General features: G+C 43.3%; 1 protein-coding gene across 1 annotated transcript in view; it reads right to left on the reverse strand.

Moving 5' to 3' along the window:
• The window catches only part of LOC123764210 (cell adhesion molecule Dscam2), a 343,666-nt gene that overhangs the window by 196,195 nt on the left and 120,416 nt on the right, over positions 1 to 27,055 (reverse strand). The window lies entirely within an intron of this gene.

Consider the following 27,055-nt stretch of genomic DNA (forward strand, 5'->3'; position numbering starts at 1 on the left):
GAATTACTGACCCCGCCCGGGATGCAACCCCACAACAAGGTGTTTAACTCCTGAGTACCTACTTACTGCTAGTTGAACAGACGCATTAGGTGAAAGAAAACGTGCCCAATCATTTGTCCCGCCCGGTATTCGAACCCGGGATTCTCGAGTGTGCGTCCAGAACGAACCCGACTGCACTACCCCCCTTATCTTGAGATTATCTTGAGATGATTTCGGGGCTTTTAGTGTCCCCGCGGCCCGGTCCTCGACCAGGCCTCCACCCCCAGGAAGCAGCCCGTGACAGCTGACTAACTCCCAGGTACCTATTTACTGCTAGGTAACAGGGGCATTCAGGGTGAAAGAAATTTTGCCCATTTGTTTCTGCCTCGTGCGGGAATCGAACCCGCGCCACAGAATTACGAGTCCTGCGCGCTATCCACCAGGCTACGAGGCCCTAGATTACCCTTGGGTAATCTGGGTGGATTTTCTCATTGTTTCTCAGTATTATGAGGCTATGTGGTGACATGGAGGTGTGGGGGGGGGAGGGGTTGATGAGGTGACGGCATGAGGGTATTCAAGGATGAGGAGACACTTGAGCATCCATTTATCGTATGTTATCCTGTTGATAGTCTGTCTGTTGTCCCTCGTGGCGTGACTTTACTCTTACCGGTATTAAACTCAACTATCTCCATTTATCGGACCATCTCGACTGCCTTTATTGTTCTTCATAGAGTATTCTATACTTATTTTTCCTAATTCTCCCATTAATATTTCGGTATGTGTTAACATTGATATGTGGGACTCCACATGTCAATGTTACTATCCCAACATTGACCCCACATATCAATGTGGAGTCCCATTGATATGTGGGACTCCACATATCAATGTTACTCCCACGTGTTACTGTGTCAGGAACTCCCTTAAGATGAGGTCCCTGACACAGGTCTGGGATAAGATCAGTTAATGATGAGATACTTGAGGGCCATTTCTGGTTACCAGGAGCCAGTCAGATTGCTTTCCAAACTGTGAATCTCTGATCTCCCTGTTGGTTATCTTGAGGTTATCTTGAGATGATTTCGGGGCTTTTTAGTGTCCCCGCGGCCCGGTCCTCGACCAGGCCTCCACCCCCAGGAAGCAGCCCGTGACAGCTGACTAACTCCCAGGTACCTATTTACTGCTAGGTAACAGGGGCATTCAGGGTGAAAGAAACTAGGCCCCTAAGATCTATATATAATATAATATAATATAATAATATTATATTTCGGCACTCAGTCTGCGATTTCACTGTTTAATTCTCTCTCTCTCTCTCTCTCTCTCTCTCTCTCTCTCTCTCTCTCTCTCTCTCTCTCTCTCTCTCTCTCTCTCTCTCTCTCTCTCTCTCTCTCTCTCTCTACGTCCTACATGATTACCATCAACTTTAATTTTCAAAGGTTAGTCGGCTATTAATATAAAATTTCCTTTCATTAAAGCCTTGTGTGTGTATATATTTAATATTTATTTGTATTTACTAGTTGTGTCTGCAGAATCCAGCTATTATCTCTTGGACCCCAGCCTTTCTAAATAATATATTTTTCCTCTATTACATGTACTATATATATTTCTGTTACACACATCCCCAGGAAGCAGACCGTAATAGCTGTCTAACTACCAGGTGCCTATTTACCTATAGGCGAACAGGGGCATCAGGGTGAAAGAAACTTTACCTATTTGTTTCCGCCTCCCCCGGGCATCGAACGTGGGCCCCTTAGGACTACAACCCCCGAGTGCTGTCCACTCAGCCACGAGACCCCGAGTGTAGGGAAACTGTTTCATGAAACTGTTTCATAATTGGAAACTATTCCCCCCTCATATATCCTGTCCACCAAGAACAGAAACTATAAAATTTAAAAAAAAATTATTGCACAATTTTTGTATTCTAAATTGTCTAGATTTCTGGTCGACCAGAGACCTGCTTCAATGTCCCAGAGGCGATGTATTATTCCCTGTAAGAATGAACAAAAAAGATTAAGTCATCTAGGACCGATATTTGGCTTCGTAATTTTCACGGATGTGATAGTGCCTTCTTGCCTTGTTCGATCCCTCTCTCTCTCTCTCTCTCTCTCTCTCTCTCTCTCTCTCTCTCTCTCTCTCTCTCTCTCTCTCTCTCTCTCTCTCTCTCTCTCTCTCTCTCTCTTTCTCTCTCTCTCTCTCTCTCTCTCTCTCTCTCTCTCTCTCTCTCTCTCTCTCTCTCTCTCTCTCTCTCTCTCTCTCTCTCTCTCTCTCTCTCTCTTTCTCTCTCTCTCTCTCTCTCTCTCTCTCTCTCTCTCTCTCTCTCTCTCTCTCTCTCTCTCTCTCTCTCTCTCTCTCTCTCTCTCTCTCTATATATATATATATATATATATATATATATATATATATATATATATATATATATATATATATATATATATATATATATATATATATATATATATAATGTACACAACCATTTCCGTCCCCTTTACCCATTCATCCGATCGTGCTACAGTGGGGACTCTAAGCTTCTTTTTGGGGAGCATGAAATAAACTCCTGTGAAGGTGTCCAACAAGGTGACCCCTTAGCCCCCTCCTTTTCTGCCTAGCTATCAAAGAGGTCACTGATAGTCTGACAAGCGAGCTAAACATCTGGTACCTGGATGATGGCACTCTAGCTGGAACTCCGGAAACCATTTTGGGGGATATAAGGAAAATCCAGGAGCAGGGAGCAGCCTTAGGCCTCATTCTCAATGCATCCAAATGTGAAATAATCTCCCGCAACCCAGACATCACTGGGCAAATACAAAATGCTCTTCCAGACATTCTCGTTGTCGAACCACCGGACTGCACTCTCCTGGGTGCCCCCATTGGCCCACGAGCAATCGAGGAGGTCCTGGCTGCAAAAATCACTGACCTAAAGAGAATGCAGGACAGGATTGACAAGATTGATGCCCATGATGCTCTCTTTCTCCTTACAAGATGCCTGTCTCTCCCTAAGTTGACCTACTTTCTGAGATGTTCTCCATCCTAAAGCAGCCCTAAGTTAAATGTGTATGACACCCTTCTGAGGTCCATGCTGGTGAAAGTCCTGAACCTGCGATTGGACGACTCTCAGTGGGAGCAAGCAACCCTTCCTGTAAGACTCGGCGGCCTTGGTGTCCGCACAGCCTCCCAAATTGCTCTACCAGCCTTCCTTTCCTCCTCTCATGCATCGCACGACCTCGTCAGAGATATTTTACCTGCAACCCTGAGAGATTCAGCAGGAATACACGATCCTGCTTTCACTGAATGTTCAAATCAGTGGAATGTTCTTGCAGCCCCAGCAACCATTATAGAGCCAACAAATCAACACAAACAGTCCGGCTGGGACCACCCTCTAGTGGAAAAAGTAGCTGATGCCATGCTAAGCGTCGCAACATCAGACAAGGAGAAAGCCCGCCTCAGAGCAGTGCGTGCCCCCCATGCAGGAGACTTCCTCCTGGCAGTACCCATGTCTGCAATGGGCACGCGCCTAGATCCAGAATCCCTTCGTGTAGCAGTGGCCCTCCGCCTTGGTGCCCCAATTCACACTGAATACAAGTGTATTTGCAACAGGGTGGAAGCAGACCAATACGGACTGCATGGGTTGCATTGCGGAAGCACAAAGGGCTGGCATGCAAGACACAGCGAGGTCAATGACATCATCAAGAGAAGCCTCGTCTCAGCTGGGTGCCCAGCGGAGAGAGAACCTCGCATCCTAGGGGTCCAAAACCCGGATTTCCCAGCACTTCGCCCTGATGGCATCACCATATACTCATGGAAGGAGGGTAGACAGTTGGTGTGGGACTACACATGTGTATCCACCCTGGCTGACACCTATGTACACTTCGGAGCTGATCAAGCAGGTGGGGCGGCCAACCACAGGGAAACAGCAAAATCACTCAAGTACAGGCGACTGGAAGGTCAATACCTCTTTGTTCCCATAGCGTCTGAGACGCATGGCCCCTGGGGCAAGAGTGCCTTGGGATTTCTCAAGGAATTGGGGTCCAAGCTCATTGACGTCACCAGAGACCCAAGGGCTTCCAGTTTTTTATTTCAGCGTCTCAGTGTGGCGATCCAGAGGGGAAATGCTTGCTGCGTCCTCGGTTCCTGTCCAGAAGCGGAGGAGCTTCAAGAGATCCATAACCTTTAGGCATTTGTCTTGTATGTTTTGTAACCTTTAAATACACAATAAAGGAAAAAAAAAAAAGGGAAGGGGGTGGTAGGAGAAAAGCACACAGAAACTGTATTGGAGGGGACCCACATTCCCTCCAATGCGTTATGTGTGGTTTCCTCCGAGGCTATGGGTCCCCCTTCTTCCAGCCAGAGGTGGTACTCCCTTCCATATATATATATATATATATATATATATATATATATATATATATATATATATATATATATATATATATATATATCTATATATATATATATATCTATATATATATATATATATATATATATATATATATATATATATATATATATATATATATATATATGAGGCACAACTCTCCTAAACACGAGAGTGAAGTATACAACTTTAGAAACACTTTCCCACCAGGAGACCCGAACCCTAGCCAGCACAGAAGCCTTCCAGCAACTGGCATAACAGGTACGCCTTAACCCACTCCACCACCTATATGTAAAGTGTTTCTAAAGTTATATATATATATATATATATATATATATATATATATATATATATATATATATATATATATATATATATATATATATATATATATATATATATATTCCAAACGCTTTGAAATTCAACCAATAATTATAACTTCTGGACGAACAAAAGTTGTAAAAAGAAAAATATATATATATATATATATATATATATATATATATATATATATATATATATATATATATATATATATATATATATATATATATATATATAACATACTTGACATCTAATTTCGCTACATCAAGAGTTATTAATATTATGCCTGTCGTTCGAATAATAATTTCAAACGTCCGATCATCGATATTTATTTTCGAAACTTGTTGATGGATAAAATGACGAGAGCAACTTCTCTTGTTAAATAAATTAATTAGCCACAAACAACAGCCAACGCGATCCTGGACATGACGAACGGCCAATATTTTCGTGCCTGATAAATTATGTTGGGGATTGTAATGTGTTGATCCGCATCAACACACGCTATATGTAACACACTGTGTAACGTTGTTATCTTGTGATATAGCTCTAGTGAGAGAGAGAGAGACAGAGAGAGAGAGAGAGAGAGAGAGACAGACAGACAGAGAGAGACAGAGAGAGAGAGAGAGAGACAGACAGACAGACAGAGAGAGACAGGGAGAGAGAGAGAGACACAGAGAGACAGAGAGACAGAGAGAGAGAGACGGAGGGAGAGAGAGAGAGACAGTGAGAGAGAGAGAGAGAGACAGAGAGACAGAGAGACAGAGAGAGAGAGAGAGACGGAGGGAGAGACAGATAGAGAACACTGAGATAAATATAGTTATTTCTCCTAAAAAGTATGCGAGAGGGTAAAAAGAGATAAATGAAATAAAAGATTGTAATATTAGCGAAAAAATAATATTGACGATTGATGAATAGTGAAGATTTGTGTCAGATGCAGGGGGGTAAATACCCCCCAAAGTGTATAATAATAACAGGGGACATGAAGTAGGCAATATAATGGGGATTCTGTAGAAGGCGACGACCCCAGCTCTCAATATGGGTTTTAATAGGGGTTAAAATAGAGTTTGTTTAGGAGGGGTGGGAAGGGGGGATAAGAGAAGGAGAAGGTGGTAGGGAAGAGAGAAGAGGTAAGAGCAGTGGAGGACGTGAGTTGATGAATGTGACGGCAGAGATGAGGTGGGTAGAACGGAAAGTTTTAGAAAAGTTGTAGGAAAGTGGTAGTAGAGTTGTAGGAAAGTGGTAGTAAAGTTGTAGGAAAGTGGTAGTAGAGTTGTAGGAAAGTGGTAGCAAAGTTGTAGGAAAGAGATAGTAAAGTTGTTAGAAAGTGGTAGTAAAGTTGTAGGAAAGAGATAGTAAAGTTGTAGGAAAGTGGTAGGAAAGTTGTAGGAATGTTGTATGAAAGTGGCGATAAAGTTTCAAAAAGTGGGAACAGGTAGAGGAGCTGCTACGGGCTGCATCCTAGAGATGTGTACATGTGCGAGAGAGAAAAATATATGTGCTAGACATGATAAGTGGAAAAATAGGTCGGGACTCAGTGACTAGACAACCGACGATTAAAAAGGCGGGGTCCAAGAGCTACCAGCTCGACCCTGCAGACACAAATAGTGTACAAATAGTAAACACACATACCTCACAGCTTGAGAGTTAAGAGTCACTGAATCACGCAAATTAGAACCAATAGTTGTTAACCAATAGCAGGAGCTAAATCCTCACAAACACTCACAGGGTATAATCGCGTAGCAAGAGCGTAACATATACACAATTAAGCGTAAGGTAATCCAAGGAAAATGAACAAGCTGGAAAATTGGTCCCGGTCATGAAAGCGGGTAACATGAAGCAGTTAAAAATGTTTGAAAAAGCTGATTTACAATCAAAAGGGGGAAAAAAAGCCTAGATTTAAAAAGGATTATTTATAATCTGAGATCATACGAAACCTGCATCTATGAGGGAGAGGAGATGGGAGGAGGGACCAGATGAGGATGCTGTTGGTAAGTTTGTGTTTATACAGAAATGAAAGGACTGAGTGAGAGAGAGAGAGAGAGAGAGAGAGAGAGAGAGAGAGAGAGAGAGAGAGAGAGAGAGAGAGAGAGAGAGAGAGAGAGAGAGAGACAGACAGACAGACAGACAGACAGACAGACAGACAGACAGACACACAGACACACAGACACACAGACACACAGACACACAGAGAGTGGGTGAGGGCAGGCTTCAGATGAACTGAGGTAGGATATCAGCTCTTGCTTGCAGTTTCACTAGAAACATAAAGGACTTACCTAATGAAACCTAACCTTAGTTAACAAAAAAGACAGACAGACATACATTTAAGAACAGTGACAGAGAAAAAAAAGTAGAGACTGGAGAGAGACAGATAAGTAACTCAAGAAGGAAGGGAAGACCAGATATGGAATGGAAACATGAGAAGCTGAGTAAATGAAGAAGCGAATGCAAGAGGGAGATAATAAGGGAATTAGTGAGTTTTAAGAAAGATGGAGAGAGAGGGAAGCAGAGACTGCTGCTGCTGTAATGAGCTCTGCAACAAGGAACTGGTGTCGAGCAAGGCATAAAGTGTTCTACTAACTGCCTACCAAACACACGTAATTGCCTCGTTCATTACCCTCACTCGTAATCCGAAACTGACAATAAATCTTTATAGCACTATTGCAGTCTCTCCAAACTGCACATCAACTTAACTAGCAACTCAACATGTTACACTGAAGAGCGGGAGGGAAAAAGAGTACTTCTGGAGTACATGTAACACTGAGGGAGTTTCTTTTCTGCTTTCTCCCTTGCATCTGTTTTTTTTCTGTAACTCCTGTTTTCTCAATAGTTTTAGTGTTTCTTTATCTGTTACTTTGTGCCTGGTTTCTGTTTTGAAGAATGAAGCTTTCGTTAATTCGTATAGAATTGTACTTCAGGTTTTTATGTTTCATGAGAGTTAAGATTGGTTTAGTAGCTTCCTTACTTTACATTGATGTTCCTTTTGGTCACACCACAGCTAACATTGATGTCCCCTAGGTCACCCCACAGCTAACATTGATGTTTTCCTAGGTCATCCCACAGCTAACATTGATGTTCCCTAGGTCACCCCACAGCTAACATTGATGTTCCCTAGGTCACCCCACAGCTAACATTGATGTTCCCTAGGTCACACCACAGCTAACATTGATGTTTTCCTAGGTCACACCACAGCTAACACCGGTGCTTTCTCAATTTCTTAACTTCTTTAAAGCGTTCTCAGAGAAAGTAATGTTGGGTCTTTGAAGAGCTTTCTTCTCGGGCTCTATGTGAGCCCTTTGTTGTCTGACACCTTCCAGTCCACAATGCACTTAACACTGATTTGGTATTACATTTGGTAGTTTCAAAAGCGTGGCTGACGATTAACGTGGCTAACCCTTTCCTCTGAAGGTAACGAAAGTAACGTCTTGATAGTGGTCCAAGACGTTCTGATCTCCAGACGTTTTTGTTGGGTGACTTATTATGGTTTTGTTTAAGATCTCGTGGTCAAGATAACTTGGAGAGTTATTGACCGTCGGGGTAGTTAGGTTATCAATTCCCTTCTCCCTGCCTCCATCTCTCTCTCTCTGTCTCTCTCTCTCTCTCTCTCTCTCTCCCTCACTCTCTCTCTCTCTCTCTCTCTCTCTCTCTCTCTCTCTCTCTCTCTCTCTCTCTCTCTCTCTCTCTCTCTCTCTCTCTCTCTCTCTCTCTCTCTCTCCCTCTCTGTCTCTCTCTCTCTCTCTCTCCCTCTCTCTCTCTCTCTCTCTCTCTCTCTCTCTCTCTCTCTCTCTCTCTCTCTCTCTCTCTCTCTCTCTCTCTCTCTCTCTCTCCCTCACACGATACATAACAAATATAACAAAAGAATCCTAACAAACAATCTACCTTTTTAACTTTCTCCTTCCGACTTGCATCAGCTCACGGAAAAGTTGTGTCAAAGGATTAACTTTACACAACCATTCTTTTCCAGAAAACCAAAAGAGAGATATAACAGTCCCATTTGAATCTCTCAAAATCAAGAGACCTTCACTGGCCGTGTCATCCCTTTGGCAGAATTCCATCTCAGAAAAATGACAGCGATTCGCCAAACGAGAATCAGTATTTATGTGTGAATTTAACTGCGTGATATTATCCGGAGGCGTTGGGCAGTCAGGGCCTCTCCGGCCACACTCGTGGTTAAACGGAGAGAGAGAGAGAGAGAGAGAGAGAGAGAGAGAGAGAGAGAGAGAGAGAGAGAGAGAGAGAGAGAGATGTTGCAATGTCAGGTTAATTAAAGCCACCCCCAGCTACGAGCAATGTTAGAGGTGAGGACATGATCTTCCACTTTCAATTCTAAATGTTATTTTTATTTATAATTAGTTTTTCTATTGTCATTATTAATCTCCTCTCTCTCTCTCTCTCTCTCTCTCTCTCTCTCTCTCTCTCTCTCTCTCTCTCTCTCTCTCTCTCTCTCTCTCTCTCTCTCTCTCTCTCCGATCACCAGCCACGCCCTAAGATAGACAGACAGACAGATAGACAGAGAGACAGAAGACCTACAGAGACACTGACATTCTAATATTCTATATATACATTACTACTATCTAAGCAAAAGTAAAGGCATAAAAAAAGAATCTGTTATAGCCTTTAGGGCTGTTTGACATTTAAGTTATGAAAGTTTCTTGCTTGACATCCGATCCTCGCATGTACAAGCTCTAATGACAAATAAAAGTGTTGAAGTATCTGTGCGCTATTGTACATGAACTTAAAAAAAGGAGTCGCGTTTTTTTTAAGCATGATAACTTTTATCATTCCTAAAAAATGCTTTTTAGGAACGTTATTGCACGTCAATTAAAACAAAACAGTCGCTTTTAGGCATATTTTACTCAGCTGAAACTGTTATCTGAGTTTTCTCCTGAAATTTTAATCCAAGGAGTATGTTCAGGCCCCTAATAACCTAGTTATCTAGGTGTTATCTTGGTGTGATAACCTAGCCAGCTGGCAGATGGTGCTACACTACTCTGGGAGTGGCTGTTGTCCCGGAGGAGCTCCACAGAAGAAGTTCCACAAGCCACCTCCACTAGTGAAATATAAATACCGGTGGACCAATTACAGGTGTGTGAACTGTGAGGTGAGGTGTGAGGTGAGGTGAGGTGAGGTGAGGTGTGAGAGAGGGAAGGGGGGAGAGGGGGTGAATATAGGCGGGAAATGAAGCGACAGGTGATGAGTGTGTGACAAGAGGAGATCATGAGAGGTGACGGGGAGAAAGACAGGAGGCGATGAGGGAAGGAAGATAAGACAGATAATGAGGTTGAGAGATGAGGGGGATTAACAGGTGACGGGTGAGAGAGAGTATCCTGGGGGTGAGGGGGGGAATTTAGACAGACGCTGACAGGCCAAATAACACCCAGTGTGGGAAGAAGTGAGACAGAAAAGTCGTCCTTTACTGCGTCTCTTCACACGAAATAATTCAACACAACTCGAACGACCAGTAAACTAACACGACGCCAGCGCTGCGTTCAACGACAGTCGACATCGACCCCTGAACTATTTTTTACCAAATATTTCGTAGCAAAACACACATAAAACCCGCCGCCTTGATCTCACCAATATTAAACCTCCACCTCCCCCTTGAAAAAAAAAAACTTGAATGCTAAACACAGCATCACACTTTCCATGTTCTTTAAACGAGGAATAACATTTGTGTTTTATTTCAAACACCCTAAAAAAAATAATAAAAAGGCTCGACAAGGTTTCCCCCTTAACCATCACAAAGGTGCAACATAAAGAAAGGTTTCAAAGAAAGATCAAAGGCAAACTTTCCCCTGCCAAAGGTGACATTTACCTCAGAGTCGAGATATCAACGGTGCCTTTAACCGCCAAAGGAATATTTTTTTACTGGGATATGGTAAATGATTTTTAATAACCAGAGCCACAGGAGACACCACATGTGTTATATAGGAATTACCTGACAGTATCATGCACGGGAGTTACATAACAGTGCCATGCACGGGAGTTACATAACAGTGCCACACACAGGAGTTACATAACAGTGCCATGCACGGGAGTTACATAACAGTGCCACACACAGGAGTTACATAACAGTGCCATGCACGGGAGTTACATAACAGTGCCACACACAGGAGTTACATAACAGTGCCACATGTGAGTTACTGGACAGTGCCACAAACAGGAGTTACGTAACAGTGCCACACACAGGAGTTACGTAACAGTGCCACACACAGGAGTTACGTAACAGTGCCACATACCAGGAGTTACATAACAGTGTTACTAGTGTTGGAAGCAGATTTAGGATGAAATGATGATGAATTGTACACTGAATTGTTTAGGATGAATTGTTTCAATTCTGCTTTTGAATGCACAATCTCCATTACAATTAAGTTTAGAACAACTTGTTGACCAAACTACACACTAGAAATTGAAGAGACGACGACGTTTCGGTCCATCCTGGACCGAAACGTTGCAATCAAGTCGATTGCAACTTAAGAACACCTTGCTTTTTAAGCGAATCTTAAGTGCCTTAAGACTGAACAAGAGCTCAATCTCAACAAATTTGCTCCAATATTTTCTCACTGATTCATCACCCTATTGTGATTTGAAGGGTGCATTCACTGGAGCAGTTGGCGAAGAACTTCACAACTCTTCACAACTCTCTCCTCTGTTCTCTCCACTACCACACTCTCCACCACTCTCCACCACATTCTCCACCACACCCTCCACCACACCCTCCACCACACCCACCACCACACCCTCAGCAACCAGCTAACCAAGACATATTATCCACGGTTAAGATCCTTTCATGAAGATACTACTCTCCTCCAACAAGGCTGTTAATCGAGCTACAATGGCCGGCCCGAGGGCTAGTTTACCGTTGGTGGGGCGGAGGGCTAGTTTACCGTTGGTGGGGCGGAGGGCTAGTGTACCGTTGCTGGGGCCGGAGGGCTAGTGTACCGTTGCTGGGGGCGGAGGGCTAGTGTTCCGTTGGTGGGGGCGGAGGGCTAGTGTACCGTTGCTTGAAGCGGAGGGCCAGTGTACCGTTGCTGGGGGCAGAGGGCTAGTGTTTCGTTGGTGGGGGCGGAGGGCTAGTGTACCGTTGCTTGAAGCGGAGGGCCAGTGTACCGTTGCTGGGGGCAGAGGGCTAGTTTACCGTTGCTGGGGCCGGAGGGCTGGTGTACCGTTGCTGGGGGCGGAGGGCTAGTGTTTCGTTGGCGGGGGCGGAGGGCTAGTGTACCGTTGCTTGAAGCGGAGGGCCAGTGTACCGTTGCTGGGGGCAGAGGGCTAGTTTACCGTTGCTGGGGCCGGAGGGCTGGTGTACCGTTGCTGGGGGCGGAGGGCTAGTGTACCGTTGCTGGGGGCGGAGGGCTAGTGTATCTTTGGTGGGGACGGAAGGCTAGTGTACTGTTGTTGGGGCCGGAGGGCCAGTGTACCATTGCTGGGACGAAGGGCTAGTGTACCGTTGCTGGGGCCGGAGGACTAGTGTACCGTTGCTGAAGTCGGAGGACCAGTGCACCGTTGCTGGGACCGTTGGACCAGTGTACCGTTGCTGGGGGCCGGAGGACCAGTGTACCGTTGTTGAGGCCAGAGGGCCAGTATACCATAACTATTCAAGCCCTGATACCACGTAATTCCACCCTTATACGTCGACATTCAGACCCTGATACGTCACCATCTTTAACCTGATGCGACGTCATTTAAATCCTAATATTTCGCTTTTCTGAGCATGACAGGAGGCCAATTTAACCATACCGCGAAGCTGTTTCAAACCTAAAACACATATTTACCGAGGGATTAGGAAGCTGTGACTAGGCGTGCCTTGACGTCCATGGCTTTCCTTAACTCGTTATAAACGCATGTCAGAAAAATGCTAATGGTTCTCAGATAATAAATAAGTGGGGGAAAAGGATTTAGAATGTACTGGAGGGAAATTGAAAATAATTTTCTGGTTGAAAACGGGTCAGTGGTTGGTTTCCTTAGGGTCATTACTTCATTTAGGCTGGGTTTACGTTATCATTTAGGCTGGGTTCCGGTTATCATTTAGGCTGGGTTTACGTTATCATTTAGGCTGGGTTTAGGTTATCATTTTGGCTGGTTTCCAGTTATCATTTAGGCTGGATTTCTGGTCACCATTTATGGACTCGATTTTGGCCATTAGGATAATAATTGTTTACTAAGGCATTGTCATTTTAAGAATGGCTTTAATGTCATTTGATTATTTTAATCCATATTTAATTTAATTTATATATATGTTTTTTAACTTTCCTTAAAGCGAATTAATACATAATGTTCGCCACCACAAATACCATCCTAAGTCTTAATCCTTAATACTCAGATTTTTTTTTTATCCAATGCAGATATTTGAATTGCAATTAAATAAATATTAGGCCATTAGAATTAAGCTTGAAAAGTTTTTGTCTCTTTCTGATTTGCATAATTTATTTCTCATCGGACAGATGCGTTTTCTCACTGATCAAGCGGAGGAGTCCATTATCCAAATTGCATCGGTCTATTGACTTAATGGTCGAGAGCAATATTGCACCTCCATGTGTTTCTGAGATATATATATATATATATATATATATATATATATATATATATATATATATATATATATATATATATATATATATATATATATATATATATATATATATGACAATGTCAGACCACGGAGGAAAAATGAAACAGGAAGTTTCCTTAAGTACTTTCGTATATTAAATACATCTTCAGAAGGTCATTTTACAGATCGAGTGATGGGTATAAATAGGCAGGAAGGAGTGGTGAAGTGGTAAATAGGCAGGAAGGAGTGGTACTTCACCACTCCTTCCTGCCTATTTATACCCATCACTCGATCTGTAAAATGACCTTCTGAAGATGTATTTAATATACGAAAGTACTTAAGGAAACTTCCTGTTTCATTTTTCCTCCGTGGTCTGACATTGTCACATTCTTAATCACGTGTTTATTTTCGTGATATACACACACACACATATATATATATATATATATATATATATATATATATATATATATATATATATATATATATATATATATATATATATATATATATATATATATATATATATATATATATATATATATATATAGTAGCTGGTATTGAATACGGCAGAGTTAAGCCAATGATTGGGATTTTATGTCTCACGATCGTTTATAATTGGAAAGGAAGTTGAATAATTAAGTCTCCAACTTGGGCTTTACACCTGTTCTTGGCCTGACGCTATTGTCAAGTCCAAATTAGCGTCTCGGAGGCTCGAGGAAAGGTAAAAGAAAATAACAATGGAGCAGTGTACATACAGTGCCTGGAAATGGGGGGGGGGAGGGGGGTGAGAGAAGAGGTGGTAACCCAATTCAGAAGATTTGGTACTTGGGTTCAAGATTCTTTGGTACTTTATGGAGTTTCAACTGACAGTTCTCTCTTAGTCGTGCTGATGGAAGGATGAACCGAAATATAAAACTGGCAGTTGATTATTTGAAAAGGATGTTTGAGGTGAAGCGCTTCTGCTATGTTAAATCTCTTTTTTGATGTTTTATTTGATGGTTAATATATTAAGGAGTAAATCTTGTAAAGTACTGAAATGGTGTGTTCTTTAAAAGGAATCGTGTTGTTTATACAATCACCTGCCTAAAAAAGGGATTTTTTTGTCTTGCCTGTTTATTGAGAACACCGGAACTGACGATTACAGGTGGGCACGTATAGACATGCACATAAGTTTGTCTCTTTTCAAGCCATTTCTGTTGGTGTCGTAGAGAGTTCTCCAAGAGCAGGTTGGCAGTCTTTAAACTTTTGTAGTAAATGGTCAGCTGTGTGTTCTGTTCTGGGGAGCTAGGGGGGTCACTATCCTTTTTTAATTATGTTTCGAGAATCTTTCCTCTGTCTAGTGGGCCGTTGAAGACTCGTTTCTGTATGTGAGTTGTATAGGTGACTATACCATTACAATTGATGCCGTGTTGGCTGCATCAGTGGTAGCTCATGTCATCCAACTTCTCTTTCCGGATGTCCAGTCACCTTATCCAACTATCCCAGTACTCGTAACGAGCATCCCACAGCTTGGGATGGTGATCGTACATCCCAGTCCCACCACTGAGGCACCGTCCCACCACCCAGGCCTGGCGTCCTGGACCGGAACTAAATATACACCATCTACTCGAGCAAGAGAATTGCAGAGAAATACTTTCAAGGTGGTGACACGCAATATTTGCCTCGGTAACAATACCCACTTGGTGTCCAGTAATTGCTTAATGTACAATAAAAGTTTATGGCTTGAAAACAAGAAGATATTGCCACTGGAGTCTGGCCAAGAGAGGCGGAAGAGGAGGCACAAGAGCAAGGAGGATGAGACAGAGAATGAAAAAACTCTTGAGTAGAGGATGGGAGGGTTCTTCACTATCCTGCAGCCTCTCCCTTCCCTGCCTAATACCACCCTCTTCGCTGTTTACTGTATACTTCCTTCGTTACGCCTCTTTCCTCCTCTTCTTCTTTATCCACCCTTCTTCTTCTCCTCTTCTCACATCGTTATGATTCATTCCTTCCTCCCTCATGTTCCTCTTGCTTCACCATCTTCCACCTGCTCGCTACACATCTTAGGAAATAGTCTGTCTGCAGACAATGGGTGGCCGGTCTTGAGGTGGGTGGTATCCGGAGGGTGGCCGGACCAGGGGGATATATCCGGACCGGGCTGGGGGAGGGGGGGTTGTGGGGCCTAGTGCAGACGGCCCAACAGAAGACAGCAACACCAGCCGGCCCACTGGCAGCCTTTTCAGCTAACCTGGAATTACACCGCCCTCTGACAAGGTAACTTTTCAATTCCATTTTCCCTTCGAAATCGTCAGAGGACGATATAGATGACATGATCACGCCTGTCTAGTCTATTATTTTTAGACTAACATTGACTTCTTGTTAATATATTTTCACCTCGCAATAAGTGTTCATTTGTGGAGTTTATCCTAGTTCGTTTTTTATTATAATCCTGTCTTTTGACAAGGATAATACAGATTAGCAGTGAAATGTGATTCGATTCTGTTCACCGCGATGCTTAATGAACTTGAGGCAGCAAGGGATTGGGGAAAACGTCCTTAAATCTGTTATTGTTGTTGTTTAAGATTCAGCTACTGGGAATAAAAATTTCCAAGTAGCACGGGCTATGGTGAGCCCGTTGGGGACTGACCTGGCGCAAGAGATGTGCATGTGCCTTAACTCTTAATTTCTGTCATATTAGGGGAGTTATGACGAGTTATGATATCTGTTGTGTTCTGTTTTAAGAATGGGGTGAAGAGGGTCTGTTTTGCTTTGGAGGGGTGTATGTGGGGGTCCATTTGGGTGTAGCGAGGTCCGTGTGGGTGTGTAGGGGGTGCGTGTGGGTGTGTAGCGGTCCATTTGGGTGTAGCGAGGTCCGTGTGGGTGTGTAGGGGGTGCGTGTGGGTGTGTAGGGGGTCCGGATGTGTTTGAAAAGAACTTCACCCTGAATGCCCCCGTTACCTAGCAGTAAATAGGTACCAGGGAATTAGACAGCTGTTACGGAGCTACTTCCTGGGTGTGTGTGTGTGTGTGTGTGTACTCACCTAGTTGTACTCACCTAGTTGTGTTTGCGGGGGTTGAGCTCTGGCTCTTTGGTCCCGCCTCTCAACCGTCAATCAACAGGTGTACAGATTCCTGAGCCTATCGGGCTCTGTCATATCTACACTTGAAACTGTGTATGGAGTCAGCCTCCACCACATCACTTCCTAATGCATTCCATAGAATGTGTGTGTGTGTGTGTGTGTGTGTGTGTGTGTGTGTGTGTGTGTGTGTGTGTGTGTGTGTGTGTATGTGTGTGTGTGTGTGTGTGTGTGTGTGTGTGTGTGTGTGTGTGTGTGTGTGTGTGTGTGTGTGTTAGTGTGTGTGTGTGTGTGTAATTACCTAAGTGTAATTACCTAAGTGTAGTTACAGGATGAGAGCTACGCTCGTGGTGTCCCGTCTTCCCAGCACTCTTTGTCATATAACATATATGTTATATAACATAACATATAACATAATATGTCATATATTTGTGTGTGTGTGTGTGTGTGTGTGTGTACTCACCTAGTTGTGTCTGCAGGATCGACTCTTGGATCCCGCCACTGTACACACCTATTCACACACACACACTGTGTGTGTGTGTGTGTGTGTGTGTGTGGGAGGACCGTGTTGGCCTCGTTTCTCTAGTCCTGAAAACAACAGTAAGAATCGTCACCAGTGCCCCAGCCTCGCCTGCTCAACACCTTCAATTTCGCGAATATAGATTTTTTTCTGATTTGTGCGCGCGAACACACGCACATCTCGCGCACGCTAAACCCACTCGTAAACCACTTGTCAAGAGCTAAACCCCGCTCTTAAACGTATTAACCCCATGAACCCCTCACACACTCTCACCTGAGCATGTCTTGACAATGCTATACATCATCGCCAGGTAGGTTATTGTTTACAGTTTTTAACAGGTGTAAAACTCTTTCTGTCGGCGGCATTTACAACTTTTTTCTCTCTGTCCCTTTCTCTCTCTCTCTCTCTTTCTCTCTGCCTCTGTTTCTCTGTCTGTCTGTCTCTCTCTCTCTCTCTCTCTCTCTCTCTCTCTCTCTCTCTCTCTCTCTCTCTCTCTCTCTCTCTCTCTCTCTCTCTCTCTCTCTCTCTCTCTCTCTCTCTCTCTCTCTCTCTCTCTCTCTCTCTCTCTCTCTCTCTCTCTCTCTCTCTCTCTCTCTCTCTCTCTGTTTCAACTGTGCCAGAGCCTTCATATGGTGGGTGGACAATATTTAAAACGTATCTACTTGTTGAACGATCATTATCCAAATGCAAATCCGTGTAGGAATTATTGCTCACTTATGAAGTGATGAGGCTGTTGATGGCTGAGTGCCTTGTGTTATGGTTGCCAACTTACAGTTGATCACAAAGTTAGGTCTTGTTCGGAATATTGACAACATTGACCAAAGTGACCGAAGAGAATCATTCAAGCGAGGATCAACAGATGGAAACTGGAGACACATTATACACCGAAGGAGCTTCAATGTATGAGTCGTAAAATAGAGTATATAAAGAAAATGGAAGGAGTCGATACAAAAGTTTCAAGTACAAATAATATTGGAGAAACGCACGAAGAAATTTGTTGTCTTAAATTATTTACGGTTAGATGGAAGTTTTGGGGCGCTGCACCCTGTAAGTTCATCTAGGTGAGAACAGTACCTATGACCACTTTACACCAGACCAAGCAACACCAGACCTGACCACACCAGACCAGACCACACCAGACCTGATTATACCTCCCCAGACCAGAAAACAACAGACCTATCGAAACTATAAACTATACCAGACCCACCCACACGAAATCATATCTGACCAACCCAACCCCGAAAGGAACCAAGAAATTGTTGTTATAGCTTAACCCTGAGCTGGGAGGACCTTGGGGTCCTGTACGTTGCCTGGACTGGACCGGACTGGACTGGCCATAGTGGTGCGTGATTCACGTCCCATAAATCGCAGCCTTCAGGTCGCAACTCAGCACAATGGCTCCGGACAGATGGGGCATTATAACCACCACAAAAGGTCTCTTTCATATCACTCGCGGTCGCTTGTATCCGCCTGTAATGGTGGTTAAAGGCTTTTTTTCTTCAACCCCTCCACTACGGAACCCATCTTCCCGCTACTTTTGTGTATTGTGCTCCCGTGATTGATGGGTTCTGTGTTCGGCAGTATTCAGGGGCGAGGATTTGAACTATGTCCATGTCGCAGTCTTGCCAATTGTTTATGTATTTGTCAAATGTATTTTTTGTGTCGATTATTTTAAAATGCTTCATGCTCGGTCTACATTGTATCTACATATAACCCTTTTGTTGACCAGACCACACACTAGAAGGTGAAGGGACGACGACGTTTCGGTCCGTCCTGGACCGTCCTGGACTATTCTATTACCTATGTGTACCCCCTTCACCCCACCTCAAGACAATCGACTTGAGAATAGTCCAGGACGGACCGAAACGTCGTCGTCCCTTCACCTTCTAGTGTGTGGTCTGGTCAACTTACTTTAGCCACGTTATTGTGACTTATCGCCTGCATATAAAAAAAATTTCAGTATGTGCTAAGTTCATGTACAATTCTGAAGGAATAGTTTACGCAACCTGTAAAAATTATTTAATATTTCTCTAAAATTATCCGGTTAAAAATTTTGTTGCTATCCAAAAGGGGCAGAAAATTTGATTTAATGCTCTTTCGTTTCAATTTCTGGTGAGCATGAATCTTATGACAAAGCAATCCGACCCTCAAAGCTCCGATAACCACCATCGCCAGATAACAACCGTTCCGGATAACGACCGTGGCCGGATAGCAACCGTAGCCGGATAACGACCGTGGCCGGATAGCAACCGTGGCCGGATAGCGACCGTGGCCGGATAGCGACCGTGGCCGGATAACGACCGTAGCCGGATAGCGACCGTAGCCGGATAACGACCGTGGCCGGATAGCGACCGTGGCCGGATATTCGAGGCTATACACCCTCGTCTTAATGCTTGAACGCCCTCGACCTTTCAGACCACTACCACTATTATTCTCTGCAACATTCCAGATCTTTTGTCGATACAGACAGACAGGCAGACAGACAGACAGACTGGATAATGGCCACACGTTCACGGATCCGTGATCTTAGATAAAACGCTGTGTTCTCTAAAAATATAGCTCACATGTGCCTGTTCAACTTTTTGGGTTCTTGGTGGACGGGAACTGTGTTATCTAGGTTAGGTTAGATTAGCTTAGGTTAGGTTAGGTTAACTTTCATTAGGTCAGGCTAGGTTAGATTAAGTTGTGTTAGGTTAACTTTTGTTAGGTTAGGTTAGGTTACGTTAAATTTTGTTACATCAGGTCAAGTTAGATTTGGTCAGATTAGGTTATGGTTAGGTTAGGTTAGATCGGGTTATTTTAAGTAACTTCAGCTAGCCAGACTGAATACTAAAGTTACATCAGTTAAAATATAACGATATTGTAGCATAACTAATATATAAATAATAGAATAGAAAAGGGGGTGTATAGGAATAAAGAGGATGGGGGAGGCACAACCGAAGGGAGAAGTTTTGAAATGGGTGAAATATATTGTGAGTTAAAATAGCATTCGGGCGGGCTGTCCGCCTCGCTGGCCCGATGTATGTATGTGTGTACTCACCTAATTGTACTCACCTAATTGTGCTTGCGGGGGTTGAGCTCTGGCTCTTTGGTCCCGCCTCTCAACCGTCAATCAACTGGTGTACAGATTCCTGAGCCTATTGGGCTCTATCATATCTACATTTGAAGCTGTGTATGGAGTCAGCCTCCACCACATCACTTCCTGTGTGTGTGTGTGTGTGTGTGTGTGTGTGTGTGTGTGTGTGTGTGTGTGTGTGTGTGTGTGTGTGTGTGTGTGTGTGTGTGTGTGTGTGTACCCCCTTCACCCCTTCACCCCACCACCCTCACGTCTATCCCCCCCTCCTCCCTCTATGCTTAGCCCCCCACACTCCTCTATCCCCCTATGGCCTATCCCCCACTGCACTATTAATTAATAACGCATATTTCAATATTCTATCAGGTCAGGTATCCTGATTTATGACCTTAATTATATTATTTTGAAATATATTTCAGGTTTCAGATCTATTTTCTTATTTTCTTTTCCTCCTCTATTATTTCATTTCCGTTTTTTTATGATTATTTGCTTTTATTCTTTGTTATTTTTCGGTATATTTGTTATTCATAAATGTTTTTATTCGTTATTTCAATTTATCACACAATTTGTCTATTAATATTTTTTTTTGTATAATGTATTATATGTATGTTTACTGTATAATGTGTACTGTATACTGTGTATAATGTGTTATATGCTTTGTTTACTGTATTTTCGTATTAAACCGAAATCAAGTGATGACCCCATTAATTAATAGTGACCCCCATTAATTAATAGTGACCCCCATCAATTAATAGTGACCCCCATCAATTAGTTCTGATCCTATCAATTAACAGTGACCCCCATCAATTAATAGTGACCCCCATCAATTAGTTCTGATCCTATCAATTAACAGTGACCCCCATCAATTAACAGTGACCCCCATCAATTAATAGTGACCCCCATCAATTAGTTCTGATCCTATCAATTAACAGTGACCCCCATCAATTAACAGTGACCCCTCATCAATTAGTTCTGATCCTATCAATTAACAGTGACCCCCATCAATTAGTTCTGATCCTATCAATTAACAGTGACCCCTCATCAATTAGTTCTGACCCCATCACTGAAATGGTGAGGCTAGGAATTACTTAACCAATCAGTCCAATGAAGAAGTCATCAAACAAGTGTGAATTAACAGTAGCAACTAAGTGCTGAAGCCATCAACCAAGTGCTGAAGCCATCAGTCAAGTGCTGAAGCCATCAATCAAGTGCTGAAGCCATCAATCAAGTGCTGAAGCCATCAGTCAAGTACTGAAGCCATCAATCAAGTGCTGAAGCCATCAGTCAAGTGCTGAAGCCATCAATCAAGTGCTGAAGCCATCAACCAAGTGCTGAAGCCATCAGTCAAGTACTGAAGCCATCAATCAAGTGCTGAAGCCATCAATCAAGTGCTGAAGCCATCAGTCAAGTGCTGAAACCATCAATTAAGTGCTGAAGCCATCAATCAAGTCCTGAAGTCATCAATCAAGTGCTGAAGCCATCAACCAAGTGCTGAAGCCATCAACCAAGTGCTGAAGCCATCAACCAAGTGCTGAAGCCATCAACCAAGTCCTGAAGTCATCAATCAAGTGCTGAAGCCATCAACCAAGTGCTGAAGCCATCAACCAAGTGCTGAAGCCATCAATCAAGTGCTGAAGCCATCAATCAGATGCTGAAGCCATCAATCAAATGCTGAAGCCATCAATCAAGTGCTGAAGTCATCAATCAGGTGCTGAAGCCCATCAGTCAAGTGCTGAAGCCATCAATCAAGTGCTGAAGCCATCAATCAAGTCCTGAAGTCATCAATCAAGTGCTGAAGCCATCAACCAAGTGCTGAAGCCATCAACCAAGTGCTGAAGCCATCAACCAAGTGCTGAAGCCATCAACCAAGTGCTGAAGCCATCAACCAAGTGCTGAAGCCATCAACCAAGTGCTGAAGCCATCAACCAAGTGCTGAAGCCATCAACCAAGTGCTGAAGCCATCAACCAAGTGCTGAAGCCATCAACCAAGTCCTGAAGTCATCAATCAAGTGCTGAAGCCATCAACCAAGTGCTGAAGCCATCAACCAAGTGCTGAAGCCATCAATCAAGTGCTGAAGCCCTCAATCAGATGCTGAAGCCATCAATCAAATGCTGAAGCCATCAATCAAGTGCTGAAGTCATCAATCAGGTGCTGAAGCCCATCAGTCAAGTGCTGAAGCCATCAATCAAGTGCTGAAGCCCTCAATCAGATGCTGAAGCCATCAATCAAATGCTGAAGCCATCAATCAAGTGCTGAAGTCATCAATCAGGTGCTGAAGCCCATCAGTCAAGTGCTGAAGCCATCAATCAAGTGCTGAAGCCATCAATCAAGTAGCGAACCCATCAATGAACTTGATGAACCCATCAGTCAAGCGCTGAACCTATCAATCAAGTGACGAAGCCATTAAAAAGGCGCCGAATCCATCCATCAAGTGCTGAACCAATCAATCAAGTACTGAACCAATCAATCAACCGAAGATCCGCAAATATATTTTTTACCTTTGGCTGTTTGGATTATATAATTCCCATGGCGAAGCTTTTACCCTCTCGCTCGTTTTAATATATTCCACGTTTTCAAATTTAGCGAGTTCAATATTCTAATTTGCAAGTAATTTATCAAACTCGATTTGGAGTGATTGAGATGAGTCTGCAATTTTTTTGGGGGGAGGGAGGGGGGAAGAGGAGTTGTTGTATATATTTATGTATGTATGTATACATGCGGTGTATTCATATGTATGGGGGGAAGAGGAGTTGTTGTATATATTTATGTATGTATGTATACATGCGGTGTATTCATATGTATGGCTTTTATAGGGGCTTAGCACTGTATTAAAGAGGGACCATTACCATATGCTGAAAGAAAAGTATTGGTAAAAATGTCAGTATATATGTAGCCACCTTTTGGGTGGCTTAATCTTCATCGATCATCAACCCTGTTGATGATTGATGTCAATCCTGTCCTGTCAATCCTGTCAATTACCCTGTCAACCCTGTTGACATGGTAATATCTAGTCTTGCGTTTTCATTGGCCAGGTGATTCGATTGGATTTGAGTCATATGGCTATTTTTTTTTTTTGGGGGGGGGGGAGGAATGACTTGCTGATGATAGTATGTGCTTATAGGTGTGAACTGGTTGTTAGTAAGTGGGTGAGACTGTTTGATGAGAAGCGCTTCTGCTATGTCTCATCTCTGATGATGGATTAGTTAAGATACACACAGAAATCACAATAGCGTGATGCATCAAATGAACAAATCCACAAGGGCGCTATCATCTCGTAGCTCAGTCGATTAAGGCAGCGTCTGGGAGCCTCTTGGACGTAGGTTCGAACCCTCGTCACGGATCTTGTGGATTTGTTCATTTGTTAAGATGTTAAGTCGTCATTCATTTCTTTTAAAGCTTTACGTGTGGTATCAGGAGAGATGATTTCTACTCATCTTACTCCTGCAATACATGGCTCCTGTATAGTGTAGATTAGGCATGTATCATTTCTAGCAGGATATTAACTAATATGTATACTTGTATACACGGATGTGTATGTATGCGACGCGTCACAGCATATGGATTGCTTGTTATACGGAAGTCGTTATACATCGTATAACGATTGCGATGTAATATACCCGTCCGATTGTATAACATTTTTCAATATATATCATATTTGTGTGGTTTGAATGCCCAACCAGCGCTGTGCGGCCGTATTGCTCTCCATGTCCAATAATTTCGTCACCATGTCAGAGTATTTTAACAGGATAGAATACTCTCCAATATTTGCATATTTAGAGAAGCGAATATTTGCGGGGACTACACGAGTCAGTCAGCATACAAACATACTAGTATGTCTGTATGAGGGTCATACAGCCTCTGTACGAGACTCAGGCTGACAATACATACACACCTTTGTATGTATTTCGTCGAATGTATTTATCGCCATGTGTATATAAATGTGTGTGTGTAGTGTGTTTGAAGTGGTAATAGGTCGCTAGCCTGTCATCTTATCTCAAGTAATGCATCTTATTTTGTACTTTATGGTGCCCCAACGTACATATTACAATGTACTATGACAAGTAACGGCTCACTAATATCCACGTGTTCTGTGCATCGGTTGGTTAGGTTAGCACCTTGTATATTGTACGTTGTGGCAAATCAAGAAGAACGGGCTGAATACAGGCAAGAGTCATAGACATTACTGATATATATATGTATATACACATTATATTATTTGGATACAGTTGATATTAATCGGTTGATAAATTGATCAGTTATCTCATCAATTTATCAGGTAATAGGAGAGGCAGCATTTGTTGGTCAGACCTTAATGCAATTTGCAGCTCTCTCTCTCTCTCTCTCTCTCTCTCTCTCTCTCTCTCTCTCTCTCTCTCTCTCTCTCTCTCTCTCTCTCTCTCTCTCTCTCTCTCTCTCTCTCTCTCTCTCAACTAACAGAGCACGACATTTTTTTTACATTAACAATAACGCTTCGTAGCCCGTTACCAACAGTACTAACGGCAGAATAAGCTACCCAGGTAACCCACACAGAACGTCTTGTAAATTAAATAAACGACAACACCCAAGTAAATCTGCCGTTGCCTATAAGCACCTGACTGAAACCATCGTCATTTCTTCACTCTGGCAGAACTCCTTGTTCTGAACTCCTTCAAGAAAGGTGAGCTCCTGAACTCCTTCACTTTCACCCTTTTTCTAGACACAACTAACTGTTATAGAGCCCGATAGAGAACTCTGTTGTTAACGTTAAAGAAAAAGTCTGTCGCCGGATAGAGCCCACTGTTAGGCCTACTACGCAATAGAGTGCATTCTGATGACACTAATCATCACCGAACTCACCCAATAGCCAATCCTGTTCCCCCTACCGCCCGATATAGTCAATTGGCAGTTGCTACACGACCGCCGTCACCCGTCACCCGTCCCATACCCCGGCGGTCAGCGCCTACCTGAACCACGCTGACAGACAGACAGACAGACAGACAGACAGACAGACGCGTTCCTGTTCCGACAGTTGCAAACGCTCCACAAAACACATTCCCAGCAACGCTTCACCTATCAATCACTCAAACCCCGCGTCATAACTGAATCCCTCCCTATCTCATACATCCGGCCTTCCTACCCATTCCCTTCCCCCCACTCAACAACCCCTGTTACTCCCCCTCCCCTTCCCCATACCCTCGAATCCCTACCAAATACCCCCTTCCCCCTATTCCCTTAGCCCTTCCTCCCTCCTCCGAAGCAAAAGCCCAATTTGAGCACAATTGGACGCATCTAAACAGCCTGCAGCTGCCGTTGGGTTAGGTGTCGGGCGCGGAGACTCGGCCACCGGCTGTCGCCATATAATGTAGGCGACTGACACCCACACGAACAAACTTGAGCCAGACGGGCACTCTCTGTGGTGTGGTGGTGCTGTCAATTTGCTCCCTCGCCTGTCATTGCCTGCTGAGAGGCAAGGGAGAGAGGGGGAGAGGGAGAGAGAGAGAGAGAGAGAGAGAGAGAGAGAGAGAGAGAGAGGGAGAGGGAGAGAGAGAGAGAGAGAGAGAGAGAGAGAGAGAGAGAGAGAGAGAGGGAGAGGGAGAGAGAGAGAGAATTTATACCTGAGAGAGAGAGAGAGAGAATTTATACCTGAGAGAGAGAGAGAGAGAGAATTTATACCTGAGACAGAGAGAGAGAGAATTTATACCCGAGACAGAGAGAGAGAGAGACAATTTATACCCGAGAGAGAGAGAGAGAGAGAGAGAGAGAGAGAGAGAGAGAGAGAGAGAGAGAGAGAGAGAGAGAGAGAGAGAGAGAGAGAGAGAATTTATACCTGAGACAGAGAGAGAGAGAGAGAATTTATACCTGAGACAGAGAGAGAGAGAATTTATACCCGAGACAGAGAGAGAGAGAGAGAATTTATACCTGAGACAGAGAGAGAGATGAGTTATACCTGACTATTTTTATGTATACCGAACTTCATCAGTTGTGAGTCGTGTGTTAAGTCATCCGTAAACAGGGGGTTTGGCGGCTGGATTAACGAGCGTGTGGCCATTATTGATGAGGACGGGCTGAATCACAATTGATGACGTAATCTTGAGGTTATCTTGAGATGATTTCGGGGCTTAGCGTCTCCGCGGCCCGGTTCTCGACCTGGCCTCCAGTTTGTTACACATCCCCCCAGGAAGCAGCCCGTAGCAGCTGTCCAACTCCCAGATACCTATTTACTGCTAAATGAACAGAGGCATCAGATTGAAAGAAACTCTGCCCATTTGTTTCCACCACCGCCGGGGATCGAACCCGGAACCTTTGGACTACGAATCCCGAGCGCTGTCCACTCCGCTAACGACCTCAATTCGAACCGCAACTCAGCTAATGCTTCATCCAAATCAAACACAAATAATCGTCAACAGAGCCTAACCATAAGGAGTATGCCTAACTATACATAGAACTTTAATATATAATAATAATAATAATAATAATAATAATACTAATAATATATGAGAACTAGCCTAATTTTAATGCACAATACGTTAAAATTGAATGCGTCTCGGGGGGGGCGGGGGGGGGCCGGAAGCCGCTTTAACGAGCCTGACCTGAGAACAGGTCGCGGGCTGCCCTGGGTAGTTAGGAAACCGGTGTGTGTAAGGATGTAAATCAGATGTGAATAGACTCTTTTATTTCGATCTGAGGGTCCCCTACCCTCTCTCTCTCTCTCTCTCTCTCCCTGAGTTAAAATATATAGGGAGCTTGGTTATTATGTTTCATTTAGTGTTTTTGAATGAATGCTTATTTATTTATTTATTTATTTATTTATTTATTTATTCACGCATAAAATCCGAGGAAATAAAATATGTTTTTGTTTTAGAGAAACTATGAGTGTTGCAGCTTTTGGTTAATTGCGTTCTTTTTTTTTATCTTTTGTATAAAAGTTGGGTAAATTAGTTGCTTTTCCTAGAGAAAAAAATCACTTTTATTTGAATTTGTTAAACTTTAACTAAACATCCGTGACCTGATTCACCTTGGGGTTATAAATAGCATTTGTTAACTTACACAAGCGCTATCGCAATCAACGATAACGAACCTATAGATCTCGATAGCACAAGGAATTAGGTAGTTATCCGGCGGAAGCGCTATAAGTTATCACGACTATATAGCACTTCGAAGGGTCATGATGGTAAGGATTTAGGATGGGACGGATGGGAAAGGAAATGG

Source organism: Procambarus clarkii, chromosome 82, assembly GCF_040958095.1.
Source record: "Procambarus clarkii isolate CNS0578487 chromosome 82, FALCON_Pclarkii_2.0, whole genome shotgun sequence".
Lineage (NCBI taxonomy): Eukaryota > Metazoa > Arthropoda > Malacostraca > Decapoda > Cambaridae > Procambarus > Procambarus clarkii.